Raw genomic sequence first — 15,422 nt, 5'->3', positions numbered from 1 at the left:
ATTTAGCCTACAGATTTGTATAAGATACAGGGATAGGAAAGGTAGCAGAATCCAACAGTTACTAATATGGCATTATGTAAAAACGTGGATGTGTAACCGATGTCATTCTGCAACTTGTATTTGGGGTAAAAATGGGAGTTCATAACCCACTTGAATCAAATGTATGAAAGATGATATGTCATGAGCTCTGTAATGTTTTGAACAACCAATAAAAAAAAAGGATTCTTTGGGGGGAGTAAACAAAGTAACAAAAATAATTAGAAAAATATAAAATTATAAGGCAGTGCATTATTACTGCCATTCCTCACTGAGGGCTTCATTAAGTAATAGCAATGCCCCCCCCCCCCGACACACTGTTCAAATGACCAATCTGAATTAGGGAAGCATAGTCAATCCAAAGCAATTATTAATTTTCTTTTCTTCTTTTGGTACTAGGGATTGAACTCAGGAGCCTTTAACCACGGAACCACATTCCCAGTCCGTTTTATTTTTTTCTTTTGAGACAGGGTCTCACTAAGTTGCTAAAGCTGGTCTCGAACGTGCAATCCTCCTACCTCAGCCTCCCGAGCCACTGGGATTACAGGCATGTGCCGCTGCGTCCAACCAAAGTAATTATTAATTTTAATTGAAGATAATTTATTGTCATTGTTCAGACTATGATTGACAGACCACTTACTGGATGTCAGGCATGGTGGTAAGCTCTTTTCATTATCCTCACTTTAATTTTTAAAATAGAGATGAGGTATTTTTCCTGATGTACAGGTGAGAAAATAAGTTCAGAGAAGTGAAATTATTTTTATAAAGACTGTAACAAATGTGTAGAGTCAGGATGAAACCCAAAGCTGTCAGACTCCTGTGCCATGGTAAATGTATGACTGAAGTCAGTAGGCAGGGGACAGACAAATACGAAGGAGAGAACAGTGGGTAGGTGCAGGAGGGCATTGTTCAGGGGCAGCCTGAACATCAAACTGGATACTCAGAAAGGGCTAAGCCAGGAGTTTGGCCAAGGACTGGGGTGGGTGCATCATGGATCAAGTTGTTAGATGTGTTCTCTCAAGGGCAAGACTCTTCACCATGAAACAGCTGACTGTCCCGAACTGAAGACTTAACTAAAAGCAACCTAAGCAGAAATGGAGTTGATCATGTCACTGAATAAAGGACAGAGAGGAGTGAGTGCTTCCAGGGTTAATTTGGCCACTCACCTCCGTCATCAAGGACTCAGATGTCCCTCTCCCCCTGCCAACTTGCACAATGGTTGTGAAGTTCCTAAAGTTTCATGCAGAAAAACCACACCCAGGACGGGGAATGAAATTGTCCTATTGTATTGTTGCATGTATGAATGTGTAACAACAAATCCAGCTGTTAGGTATAATTATGATGCGCCTATAAAAAGGAAAAAGAAAAACCACACTGAAGAAAGAACTGGGCATTTCCCATTTCTTCCCCTGTGTCGATGTCTATTTATTACAGAGAAAAACCTTTCCAGAAGCCCTGAAAGGATTTCTTTCCAGGTCCGTTTGTTAGCACTGAGTGACATGACCAGGCCCAAATGATCCATGGTTTCTGTTGAGGATTGGTTCCAGAACATTCCGAGGATACCCAAATCTAAGAATGCTGAAGTCCCTTATATAAAATGACATAGTATTTACATAAAACACATATATTTTAAATTATCTCTAGATCACTAATAATACCTAATAAAATGTAAAAATAATAATACCTAATACTATATAAATAGTTGTTATATTGTTTTGTGTAGGGGAAAATGGCAAAAAAAAAGGTCTGTATATGTTCAGTACAGATGTGATATTTTTCTGAATATTTTTGATTTGCAGTTGTTTGTATCCATGAATGTAGAACCTAAGGCTATAGAGGGCCAACTGTACTATGGTTAGCTTAGACTAACCAGTATCCACCTACTGGGTAGGGTGAGGGGTCCTTTTTCCTTACCACAAGGTGTGTTGGAAGGGACACCTACACAAAAATCAGGCTCTCCTAGTAAGGAAGAAGCATGTGTGTGTGCATGGAAATGTGTGTCATTATTATTATTCCTATTGCACAGGCAATTATGGGCTTTGAAGGAGACAGATGAGAAGGCTGCTTTCAATGTTTCCCCTGAAGACAATAAGAAAGGATGACATTTTCATGGAATTCAAGTAAAAATTCATGACACCAGACTCCAAGTCTTTTCTCCCTGGATATTTTTATTTTCTAATTTGATGGTCTCTTTGCTCTGCAACCCGGCTCCTCTCTGCCTGGTCTGAATCAGGTCAGACTCTGAAGTTCTCTCTCCCCAGTCTCTAGAGTTGGGCCTAGGGCCTCTGTTCTCCAGACCTTTCTTTCTTGGACCATTTTGATCATGGAACACTCTACCTACACTTTTTTGCTTTTGGAGAAACACCTGTTGAAACCATGGAACCCAGCTTAGGAATTGCTAGTGTCAACAATTCATCCAGCAAAGAACTATTATTTCAGGGAAACACAAAACCACAAGAGATTGTTTTGGGGGAAAAGCATTTCCTCCTAAATATTCCTGTATTTTTAGCTGCTCTCTGTCTTCCGTTAGACACCAGAAAAACAAACCACTCCTCGCTGCTTCCCAAGGCGAACCCTGTGACTGCTTCCCTGGCCGGAGCTGGCCGTGACACAGCCCAGCTTCTTACTCTCATGGCGGCAGGGGTGGGAGGAGCGGCCCAAACTAAGCTTATATACTAATACCAAGCAGGGCTACTTTTGTCCGAAACGAGTGTGGCAGGGAGCCCAGGACTACAGACATAAATAAGCTGCAGGTTTTCAGAAACCTGCCAGCAGCCCTCTGGAACAGGAAGAGGATACTTAGAGCTGTCCTGCTAACTCTCAGCTGTGGCCTCATGTGGAGGCTGGGGTCTGAGGCTCCCTGGCTGCCAAAGCACCAGCCTTGGAGCTGATGCCAAGGGTACCGGGCTAGGAGGCTGCCTGAACTCACAGAGCAGGGATGGGAGGACTCCTAAGATAACCCCTCCATTTGCAGGAGCAGAAGGGGGTTATAAATGTCATTCGTTTTCTGGGAGATGTGATACAGATGCCATTAGACTTCCAGGAGAACGGAAAACAAGCAAACAGACAAGGAGAGGCTTAGGATAATGGAGCAGGATCAGGGCTGCTGCTGGGGTGGCTGGGGAGCTGTTCCCAAGCCCTCGGCATCCGGGGCCCAGATTTGGCTGGGACCCAGAAGGATGCTGTTCACATGTAGAAAGAGCGGGAATGTATGTTTTAAAGTCTGCTGCCATCAAACCAGGCATCTGGGTTTTTCAAGTCGTAGAGCCTGCAGATGTGAGTGAAAAGCCATTGTGGATTTATACAAGGAATACAGCTCAGCAACATCCTCCCGTGGAAATAATGCTGAATGGTCAAGGCTCTGCAGATGGCCTGCTCATTTTGACACCAATGCATTGGGGGTCATTCTTCAGAGCCTATGGGGATGCGAGTCGAGCCTAGGGGTTCCAACTATGAATTTTATCATCTGTCAGGAAATGGTCATCAAGCGCTATGTGCTCAAAGACACAAAAGATGTCTCCTGTTCTCCAAAAGCTTCCCATAGTCACAAACACAGGACAAGTTACACGACTTAAGTAACGGAATACGAGCACACGAGTTGTCACAAGGCTTCATCTGAGAAAGGATGGTGTGCGGGGGTCAGGCCGTGTGTAGGGATGCTGTTGCACTGAGACAGAGTGATCTCCGGAGGCTTCTGAGAGGAGGTGGGATTTGATCTGGGGCTTACAAGATGAAGGATCTGGACAGATGAAGGGGAAGAGAAAGGAGGGTATAAGGGAAAGCTCGAGGAATAGTCGCGTGGGAACAGTGTTGTCTCCTAGGGTGTTTTTACCCACCTGCGTGCCCAGGTACTCATCTGCCTGAAAGTCACTATTATTATGGTATTTTTGTTGCTGCTCTAGAAGTTAATTAACAGCTTTATTGAGATATGATAAAACACAATAAATCACACCTAAAATACGTCCTTTGATGCGTTCTGATACACATATACAACTCTGAAACCATCCCTATGGTCAACATAGTGGACAGACCCATCCTCTCTCAAGTTGTCGTTCTCTTTTCAAACAGGGAAGCCTGGTGTGGGGATTCCAGACACTCCTTCCACTTGGATTCGGAAGATCAAAACTCCTTTCCTTTCTCTGACACGGGGCCCCTCCACCTCCACCCCAGAACATGGATTCATGTCTCAGTAATGGTCTGAGGCCCTCCTTCACTAGGATTGTGCTTCTTTCATTATTATTCCTAAAGACAATCCCAGTGAGGGCGTATTCACTTTATTTCCATTTCACAGAAAGAGAAAAAAGTCTTGGAGAAGTCAGTCCCTTGTCAAGACAGTGAGTAGATGGAAGAGCCCCTGCTGGATCTCGGGTCAGCCTGTCCCTGAGGCATGGACACACATGGTATTCTCTGAGACCTTTATAACCCTCTTCCAGGGCAAAGATCCAGCCTGGCTGGTGCACAGGGAGAGAGAAGATAGAGGATCAGCTCCATCGTCCCCAAATCCTGACCATGTATATCCAGTGAGCACAGGTCAGCTCATTCCGCTTTTCAAAATGTAGCCCGTATGGATTCAAATGCCCACCAACAGTGTGCAGGGTTCCCTTCCCTCCGCATCCTCACCCACTGGTTATCTTTTGTCTTTCTGACAATATTTGCTCCAACAGGTGAGAGGCAATATATTGTTGGGGTTTCGATGTGCCTTTCCCTGATCATTAACCTGTGTCCCATGTTCACTGTCCCGTAATTCACAAAAGCCAAAATGTGGAAACAGCCTCAATGTTGACAAATGAATGGATAAACAAATGGATGAATGGATGAAAAAAAAAATAACGCACACACACTAGAATATTATTCAGGTTTAAAGACTTGCTATTTGTGACAACATGACAAACATGGAGGACATTATGTTAAGTGAATGAAGCCAGATGCAGAAAAACAGACTCTGTATGATCTCTCGCACATGTGGGATCTAAAATAGTCAAACTCGTGGAAGAAGACATGGTGGTTACCAGGGCCTGGAGATGGTCCATTGCATCTTAGTAAAGTTGAGGGGGAAAAGTGAGACGGTGACTTCTGCTCCCTGTAATGGAGCTTTGGTGGTCCTGGGTGGGAGCAATGTGGAGGTTCCTTTGTCCATCACTACTCTGCAATCCCAGCCAGTCCTCCAGTCTTTCCTGGAACCCAGCCAGGATCCTTCATGCCTGGTGGAGGAAACTCATCCCAGTGGTAAGACAAAAGAAGGCATCTCTCAGTCTCAAACTCTCCCAGTGACCTGCGCCACCCTGGGGATCAGGGACTCTGCTCAATGCTGCTGTATAAATGTCCTGTCAACCTGTTTGTATTCACAGTGCACTTTCTTGGCTTCCCCAGCTCTGTTAATTGCCTCTAGCTCAGGAACCTTTGAAGGGATAAAAGCCAGATTGCAGAAACACAGCCGTGTTTATCACAAATGCCTTTCCAGAGGATCCTTGTCACAGAAAGGGGCAGGTCCTTTTCTTCAGATACCAACCCTTTGTGGCCTTCTGCTTGGGACTGCCTCTTGCTCCCTTCAAATGGGGGCTTCTGCTTCACAGGGGAGGGCTGTTCTACTCCTGGTCTCTGGTCGGAAAACTTATGAAGTTGCAGCTCATGATATGAAATGCTATGTTGCACAGTTTTGCTTTGTTTTGTTTTTCATTGTGTTTCTGCACCACCCTGTCCTGTCCTTCAAGCCCTCCCAAAGTGCCCAACCCATCCTCAGAATAGGAACCTCTCCCCAAACCATCTCAGCAATGTTTGCTCCTGTGCTACAATGTTTCTGTTCAAGTCTGGCACATGATTCCAAAGTCTGCATTTGCAAAGCTCTGTGTCAGGAGAAGCTTCTGTGAAGGAAAATACCACATGTGCAAGAACAGCTAGAACACAAGAGAAAACAAGAGGAGTTCTTCAGAGAGTCGCAATGAAAAAAGATGCTTAAACAAGGGAGAGAAGGCACTCAACTGGGGAATACCAGGGGGCATATGTGAATTCAGCATGTCCTGGACGTTATGTTATTTCATCTTGACAGTGAACCCACTAGGTAAGGAGACTGAGCATGCAGTCAAGAGCTTCCACCTGGCCACCAGGGAGCCTCAGAAGCAGTAGAGGAGGGATCTGCATTCTGGGAGCCTGGCTTTTTTTTTTTTTTTAATTTTTTATTGTTGGTTGTTCAAAACATTACATAGTTCTTGATATATCATATTTCACACTTTGATTCAAGTGGGTTATGAACTCCCATTTTTACCCCATATACAGATTGCAAGAGCCTGGCTTTTAATGGCACAGCTGTACGGCGAAAGTGGCATTGGTGTTGGCACTTGAAAGATGAGTGGGGTTGACTGGTAGGGTTAAGAGAGGACATTCTCAGTTTGAAGAGCAGCAGGAAAATGGAGAAAGAAATTTACTAAGAAAATCATGCAAAACATCACTAGGGAAATCCACCCATTCATCCATTCATTTGTCCAGCAAATACTTGCTGGACACCTGCTATGTGCCAGGCACTGTTAGACTCTGAGATCCATTAGTGAGCAAAGCCTCCTGCCTTCACAGAGCTTGAATTCTACCATGATTTGTGTTAGGGTTCAGGTATGATTTATTCCCCAAAGAAATACAACCCATCCCCAGCTCCTGTGTTGATTCAGGAATACCGGGAGGTGAAATGATTGGATTGTGAGAACTGTAACCTAATCAGTTCATCCTGGTTTGAATGGACTGACTGGATGGTAACTGTAGGCAAGTGGGGTGTGGTTGGAGGAGGTAGGTTACTGGGTGTGTGTTCTGGAAGGTTCTTCTTCCCAGTTGCCCCTCCAGCTATCTCTCTCACTCTCCTTCCTGGCCACCACAAGCAGAGCAGGGCTCCTCCACCATGTCCTTCTGCCATGATATTTTGTCTCACCTTGGGCCCAGAGGAATGGAATGGACTTACCATGGACTGAACCTCTGAAACCATGAGCCAATACAAACTTTTCCTCTTCTAAGTTGATCTTCTTGGGTTTTTGGTCACAGTCACGTAAAGCTAATACAGGTTAACTCTGAAAGTGAAGTATAGCATGTTAGAAATTATACCAATGGAAAAACACAGCCCAGACAGGAAGGTTTGGGGATCTGAGGTAGCATGGGGGCAAGTAGCTGTTTAGAAAAAAGTGGACCCATCCATCACTCAACCATTCTTTCCTTTCTAACTTTTGCTTGTCCTCTTCTCCTCCATCTGTCTATCCATCTATCACACCAGGCTCAGAAACCATAAAAATTCCTGAGTTGGTGTCTTAGGACAAATTTGTCCTGCTGTATTGACAATCCCAAGCTGCTGAGAACACTCCTTGGACCAGCCTGGGAGGTGCTGTACCCCAGAAGGTTTTGATCCGGGGCAGGGTTGAGCATGGTGGCTGATGTTTCCTGCTCTCCAGGCCAGGCCAGGCTAGGCCAAGCCTGCCGTCTTCCTGTTTACTATATCCTACTTTGGCCCCTTCCACACTAGAGGGTCAACTGTTAGGACAAGGTTGAGGACAGACTCTTCCTGGGCTTGTGCAGCCAATAGCTTTGCTGCAAAACCAACCACCAGTTTGGAAGAGGCATCGAAAGAATGCAGAGTGTGACTTGGGAAGTGGAGTGCAGAATTCCACCAAAGAAATACAGCCCATCCCCAGCACCCTGGCCTGGATTCCAGAGTAAACAATCCAGAAAGTAGCACACAGAGGGAATGTGTGGAGAGAGATGCTCTCCCAGAGCCCAGACTGCTTCTTCAAGTGCCATCAGGGAATTCAAAAGGAGCAAGAGCAAAGCTGCTCCAGGGAACCGGCTGGGGACTGCTCAGAGATTGGGGGGCTCTTTCTACAACTTCACACAAGGACACACAGTCTAGATAAGCAGCATGTGAGTGAACAGGGAGCTGAAGCAAGAAAAGATGACTCCTTTGATTCTTTGTCACCTATTTGCACGAAGACATCTCCTGTTGACCTCCAACAAAGCAATGACTCACCTCACAGACATACAGACATATATCAATGCAATGTTTTTCCTTGCACGATTCTTTCCTGGGTGAGCTAAGATGACCCATCACATGTGCTTTTAGGCAAGAATTTATTATTTTTCCTGGTAGAGGTGTTGCAGATACCAGGATGCCATGAGCTGCAATGGCGTTGGGTGTGGGACTCAACAAAGCAAAGTGGTTTATTAGTCAGAGACTCTTTACTTTCAAGCTGGTTGAGTCTTTATTAAGGTGTGGAGAGGAGCAAAAAGGACATTTCTGGAATGGAGCAGAGATATCTCACACAGCTGAGGATGGGGGCTAAAATGGGCTCCAGCAAGTCCCAGAACAGGAAGCCAGGAACTGAGTCCATTTGGAAGCCTACTCTCTGACATTCGCCTCTTCCTTCTCTCTCTGCAAACAGGTTTCCTTGCTTTCCCACAAGCAGATCCAATCAGTCCTAGCTTCACCTGGAGTCCAGTTCTCAAGGGACACTCATAGGGGTTTCTGGATCCTAACTCCAAATGCCCACAGGGAGGATTTAGCCTACCTTGGCTTGTCTGTTGACCCTTTCTTCAATTAGTTGGAGGCAAGTAGTTATAAAAATGATCATGGGAATCTCCAAAAAGGGGAGGTGAGGCAGAGTGGAAGATGAAAGGGATATAGCTGGGCAGATCTTCCAGAAAACACCTGCTCTAGGGTCCTCACAAGTTGGGGAAATGTTCCATAGAAGAGTCAAATTGATTGGAACACATTGGCTGCTCAGATGCAGACCCCGTCTTTAAAGAAGACGGTTCATTATTTATTTCACTTTCACATCATGCTGTAGCTTCAGCAGACCAGCTACAAGAAGCCACTCCTCGGTGGCAGGATGTACAGCAGATGGCTCTCCAGTGGCTCCCAGGATCCTCTCCTCCTGGAACTCATGGCCTTGCATCATGACCTGGCCTGTGGGTAAGACCAATAACGCTCTTCTAACAAATAGCACAGGTGTAAGTGATGAGATGTCTGTTCTGAGATTGGGCTATGAAAAGACTGGCTTCCATCCTCCTGTCTCTCCCTTGCTCTGTCTTGTTCCCACTCATTTTCTTGATCCTTCAGTGGAAAGCCACTTGCCATGGAATCACCTGCCCTGTGGAGAGGATCACTTAGCCAAGAACAGATGTCCCTGGTCAACAGCCATCTGGGATTGCCAACAGCCCTGTGAAGGAGCTGGGAAATAGATCCTCCCCCAACTGAATGCTGAGATGCAGGAGTTGGGGTCAATCCCCTGACTGTGGTCTCATGAGAGACCCTGATTCAGAGACCAGCAGAACCACCTGGTTCCTGACCAGGAGAATTTGTGAGATCAGGAATATTGAAGCCACTACAGTCGGGGATGAGTTACTACAGAGGAATAGAATAGTAACGCTGGGTATGTACCAGGCTTCTTCATCTTGTTTCTCTGCCATCTTTGGGTGTCACTCTCCTCCACAGGTCCAAGATGACTCGCCACCATGCACACATCCCAGCCGGCAGAAACAGGGAAAATGAATGGGAGGACACAACTCTTCTTAATTTTCAGAAAAGACTTGGAAGCTTCTCTCCACAGTCCACGGGCCGGAACTTAGTTGCATGACCATACTTAGTTGCTATCAGAGAGAATTGAAGGGGCAGCCTCATGTCCAACTCACAATCAGGGATTCGATTACAATAGCAAAAACAGAAGAATGGATACTGGGAGATAATCAGCAGTTTCTGCCACAAACACCAATGTCCTCAATGTGTGTTTTCGTCACATATGTGACGTGGGTATAGCCGAGTCTGTGTTGTCTCTTGAGGCCAGGTTACCCACGGCATTGTGAAGATCCAAGAAGTTAGGACGTGGAGAACACCTTCAGGGACAGAGCACTGAGCCTGCTGTGCAGGTGACAATTCATGCTTGCCAGAAGAATGAATGGACCAGAAACCTAGGTCCTGTTGTTTCCTTAGGTCACACAACTGTTAAGGAGCGGAGGCACTATCACCTCCAGCTCCTGCCTCCTAGCCTAGATCTCTCTCCGTAGGACAACGTTAGAGTGTTTGTTTTGGGCAATAGGAGAATGAGGAGAGAGTGACACACAGCAAAGCCCTTGTGACAACCACTTGCAATCCTGGCATTAATTTTCCTGCCAGAACAAAATGGTCTGGTTCCAAGCACCTAGTGAATATGGCACCAGGTCTGTACACCCCCACGAGCTCAGCAGGGCCATATCACCTGTGGGGGATCAAAACATTTTAACTCTGTTGACACCCAGTGAAAAGAGAAGACTTTGCCTCTGGCATAATTTCCTGCAAAAAAATACATAAGCAATGATCCTACTTGTGAATTTGGTTTACTTATAGATAGGTTAGGATTTTCCTTTTAAATGTTTTACACTCACAAGGCCTTTTTTCCTGGAAAATTAGGGTAAACTAGAACATTGGCACACAGGAAGCAGTCAATAAATGTCCAATGAAATTATCTTTTCATTCAGCAATTGCTGAGGCACAGAGAAGACTCCTGTCAACCCCACCCTGTCACTCTCCATATTCAATCTCTCGTTTTTCACTTAGAAATATAATCCCTGGGTCCCAGCTGGGCACATGGGTGTCTAGTGAGAGACCATATTTCCCAGCCTTGTTTGCAGCTGGATGCAGACTTGTGGCCACACTGGGGCTAAGGCAGTATGATGTGTGCAACATCTGGGTCATCTTCTAGCCACCGGGCAATGGTATCAGTGGCATTCGGAGCTGCATTCTTGAACTCAAAAGTGAAGCCACATGCTGAGGCGTGTAGGGAGCCCAAACTTAGATGTTTGGAAGAGCCATGGATTTGAGCCAACTGCCAGCACAAGACCACCTGCTTCACTCTGGACTTTTATATAAGAGAGAAGAAAACTCCCATCTTATTTAACACTCTGTATTTGGGGGTCTTTGAGTGTTAATGATACATAAGGTTTAGTATCATTACAAAGTTTGAGACAGTGTTTAAGATCATAGTTTTTTTCTTTTTTCTAGGACTGTGTGTGCACTCTAAAAATTTTTGGTGCTTAAAATATATAGCATATTTTTACAGCTGACTACCAAAAATCCTCCAAAGAAACCCCCAAGTCAAGCAAAGGACAACCCATACTCCAGTATGAGTATGTTAATCTATAGAAAATGACATTGATTCTGCTTCATTAAACATGTCTACCATCTTGAATTAGAGATTTATTATGGTCTGGATATGAGGTATCCCCAAAAAGCTCCTGTATTGATGTAGGAATATTTGGAGGTGAAATGATTGGATCTTGAGAGCTGTAACCTAATCAGACCATCTTAGTTTGAATGGACTGACTGGGTGGTAACTGTAGGCAGGAGGGGCATATCTGGACGAGGGGGTTACTGGGTACATGCCCTAGAAGGGTGCAGCTTCCCTGTGGCCCCTTCCCTCTCTCTCTGCTTCCTGGCCACCATGAGGTGAGTGGTTCTCCTTCACCATTCTCTGCTGCCATGACATTCTCCCCACCTGGGGCCCAGAACAATGCAGTCAGCTGACCATTGACCAAGGGTCTGGAACCGTGAGCCAAAATAAACTTTTCCTCCTCTAAGTTGTTCTGGTCAGGAATTTTGGTCACAGTGACAAAAAGTGAACACATGATTCTATTAGAAACAGGCTCTAGTAGAAAATAAGTTGTCTGTGACTACACAAAATCTCTCTTCTGTGAAGGATGGAGTCTTTTAAGAGAGGGCAACTTGATTGTATTTTATGAGTATTATTTCATGATTTTCCCTACTCATAAATTCACTTAGGTGATGGAAATGCTTACTACTTGAAAATGCCACCTGTATGTCCTAATGGTTCCAGGGACAATGTGAGACAGCCCACAAAATGTCCACTAGAAGAAATGGAATTACCTGATCACCTGCTACAAAATAGCACTGGGCCCTGAATCGACCACACGGAGTTTTCTGCCTGAACACACCATCCCCCATCCTCTGTGCTCTTGTTACCTTCTTGACGTCATTTGGCCAGGATCTCTTCACAAAGGACCCAAGAAATAACCTTGGCATTGGTTACTTCCAATCTTCAATCTGGGTGGACCTGACGCTCCTGCAACTATTGTAACACCACCTCATCTTTGAACCACCCAGCACCAACCTGCCTATTTGGACTTCCTCGTACTTTTGAAATATTTGGAAAGAGAGGTGTGTGTGCTTGTGTGTGTGTGTGTGTGTGTGTGTGTGTGAGAGAGAGAGAGAGAGAGAGAGAGAGAGAGAGAGATGTTTATATATGATTGAGTGAAATAAACATCAAAAATTCTAACCAGAAAGCAATGTTTGCCTTTCCAGTTCTTACCCATCAAAAACTCTGAGGACTTGAATTCATCTTCAGCGCCCATTGAGTAAAATCTCAGATTTTATGGATGCTTGGTCATTTTCAAATATTACAAGTCCAGTCCTGTCCCATATTAAAACCCTAAAATTATCCAGTGAGAATGTTTTCTGTCCCCTCAGCTCTGACCTGCCTCTGTAGAAAGGACCTGGTCATCTATTCTCCCTTCCTCACTGCCTCCACTACTGGAAGGTCCAGTTTTGTTCTCGGGGTCAGGACTGGGTGTTGGTAGTGGGGAGTTTGGAGGAATAAGAGAAAATGGGTAAAGTCAGCATTAGGGCCTTCTCTGTTTTTGTGTGCCCCAAGGTTGGCTTGGCCCCTGGGCTCTTTGGAACCCTCAGCACTGAAGATTTCCCATCTGAATGTCCATTGAGGAGGGGCCTCTTTCAACTAGCTAAGATTGCCTCCTACCCCAGGTCTCTGATTTCTGGGTGGTTCTCTCTTGGGGTCACCTCACCCTTTTAAGAGGCTCTCTCATACAAAATCCCCTAGCATATGACACATCACCAGCTCCCCTCCTCAGGGCCTGCAGGACATGCGTGAGTCATTACCCCCTGTGTCCCAGGCACTCACCTTTCCCAGCACTGCTAGTTGAGACCACATGTGCCGTTAGACGTTTTAGGAGGGATGCCAGTCTGGTTCCAGGGAGCAGAGGTTTGTTTCTCCAGTAGGTCACTTCAAGTACACATTGGTGTCCTCATCAGACCTTTCACTTCATGCCAAACAGCAGCAAGAGATGGTCTCCCACCAAGAGATGGTTCTTTGGTTCCAAGGTTGTGTCTGTCCTGGCTCCTCTTTGTAGATGTCCCATAACCCAGCCATGCCCACAAGGGCCACTGCCTACAGCCCTACTTTCTGGGGGTGGGTATTCCATTAGATGTTGGCAGCAGCCCTGTTCTCAGCTGCAAGGAGCCATGGAAAGGGGTGGGTATGTGTACAGAGAGGCCTCCCAGCTACCCATGGGCCCAGGCCAGCACAACCACCAGCAAAGAAACTATGTGCCAGGCCCTGGGAGTCCTGTGGGTAAGAGCCAGGCTCCCACAGAATGGCGATCCTGGCCTTGGGGTGGTCCAAACAGACCCCAGTGAGGAGGCCCCACAAAGCTCCTGGAATTTCCTCTGATTTATGATCCACAAGACTCAGTAAAATGAACACACACTTAATACATGCTTGTTGATTTAGCCACCATTTATTGGTTGAATAAACTTGGTCAGGTTTTGTTTTGTTTTTCCTAAGAACCTTGGCCATTTCGTCTACTGGTGGTGACACCGTCTCTGGATTTGTGGCCAAGGGGCCAAACCAGGTGAACTTCTGTGGCTCCTTTCAGATCCTGGTTTCTGTTATTGGTTAAAGTAGAAGTGTTTGACACACTTCTGTAAGTACCAAATTTCTTTTCAGTTTGCATTTGAGAGGAGGTGCAACTCTGGGTAAAAGCCCTGGCTCTAGCACAGATGGCCTAGTAGGAATTCTGGTGCCTTCAGTTACCAACAGTATAACTGGGAACAAACAAGCTATGCAGTAACTGGTGTGTGTTCCCATTCCCTTTACTGTTCAGTTAGGATAATGGCTCACACACACAGTAAGTTGTTAATAAATGGGAGCTGCCATTATAAAGAAGGAGATGGTTCTATATTTCAATTAAGTCCTATTTGGAACTGTATCACACCAAACAACCCAGATACAGAACCAAATTGTGGTTCTGTATCTGGGTTGTTTTGGACATAGTTGCTGAAGTGCTACAGGTACATGTGAAACAATATCGTTACTGTGAGCATCCTCCATCCCAACCATGTCTCATTAAGGCACAGCAGAGTTATTTTAGGGATTCACAATGGGAGGGATGTAGCAATCTGTTTTGGAGGAAACTCAGGTCTTTCTCCTCTAGTATACCTCGTTACTGGATTTGCTGGAGCTGAGGCATAAGACATAATCCTTGACAATCTGTGACGCTGGATTCTTAAACCTAGGAAGCAGTCTGACTCCACCTTTCTTTATGTCTCTCTTGAAATTGCCATGTTTTAACTGTTGTGCAGGGAATTTCCTACTCTAGATCCTTTGCAACTAGTTTCTCTTTTGCTCCCCGCCCCCCAAAAAAGGTATTGTTTTGGAAAATTCACTGGTGTTGTCTTTTCCCTTCTTGTTTCAGAAAGCAGAAGAGCCAAGGAGAGTTCCTCTCTTATGTTCTATCCATGCTGTGGATAAAATAAACATGACTACCTTGTGATTGAGTCCCATTTAATTAAGCAGTTGGAATACAGCTGGCAGATTCTGTGTTATTAAGCTTAATTTGAGTTTTATTTTCTTCTAGTTCTCAAAAAGGACAAGTAGCTAATGTAGAACTAGCAAATTTTTTTCTACTACACAGCCTATAGGAAAACATCTGGGAAAAGTTGAATGATATTGGTCTTAATAATTTTTTGGCTTTCAGTAAAAGCTCAGACAACAAAAGCAAATATAAACAAGTTGGATTACGTCAGACTAAAAGCTTCTACATAACAAAGGAAATATCAAACCAAATGAAAAGCGGATTACAAACTAGGAGAAAATATTTGCAAACATTATATCTGATAAAGGGTTAATATTCAAAACACATAAGGAGCTCAACACAACTTAATGGCAAAAAACCAAATGATTCAATTAAAAATGGATAAAGAACTAATATAGAAATTTCCCCAAAGAGGACATAAAAATGGCCAGTAGACATATGAAAATGCACTCAACCTCACTTATCACAAAGTATAAATTAAAAACACAGTGAGATGTCACCTCACACCTGTTAGGATGGCTCTTATCAAAAACACAAGAGATAGTCTGGGAGTGCAGCTCAGTGATAGAACTCTTGCCTAGCATTCAAATAGCCCTGGGTTCAATCTTCAGCACCAAAAAAAAAAGAACAAGAGATAGTGTTGGTAAAGGTGTGAGAAAAAGGCGAACCCTTGTGTAGTTGGTAACCATATAAATTATCTTTAAAAATCTTTAAAAAATTATCTTTAAAAAATTAAAAATAAGTAGAGATATATTATA

The 15,422-nt window shown here is 44.7% G+C and overlaps 1 long non-coding RNA gene across 1 annotated transcript; it reads right to left on the bottom strand.

Moving 5' to 3' along the window:
• Positions 1 to 4,895: 4,895 nt before the first annotated feature.
• On the bottom strand, positions 4,896 to 14,656 carry LOC125610970. Its single transcript, XR_007341078.1, has 3 exons — positions 12,972 to 14,656; positions 6,980 to 7,085; positions 4,896 to 5,930 (listed from the first exon to the last, which is right to left on the bottom strand). It is a non-coding gene; the product is annotated as an uncharacterized LOC125610970 (long non-coding RNA).
• Positions 14,657 to 15,422: the final 766 nt, after the last annotated feature.

This window comes from Marmota marmota, unplaced genomic scaffold, assembly GCF_001458135.2.
Source record: "Marmota marmota marmota unplaced genomic scaffold, marMar, whole genome shotgun sequence".
NCBI classification, from domain to species: Eukaryota; Metazoa; Chordata; class Mammalia; order Rodentia; family Sciuridae; genus Marmota; species Marmota marmota.
The sequence above is the reverse complement of the archived record's forward strand: the minus strand, read 5'-3'. Positions and strand labels throughout refer to the sequence as shown.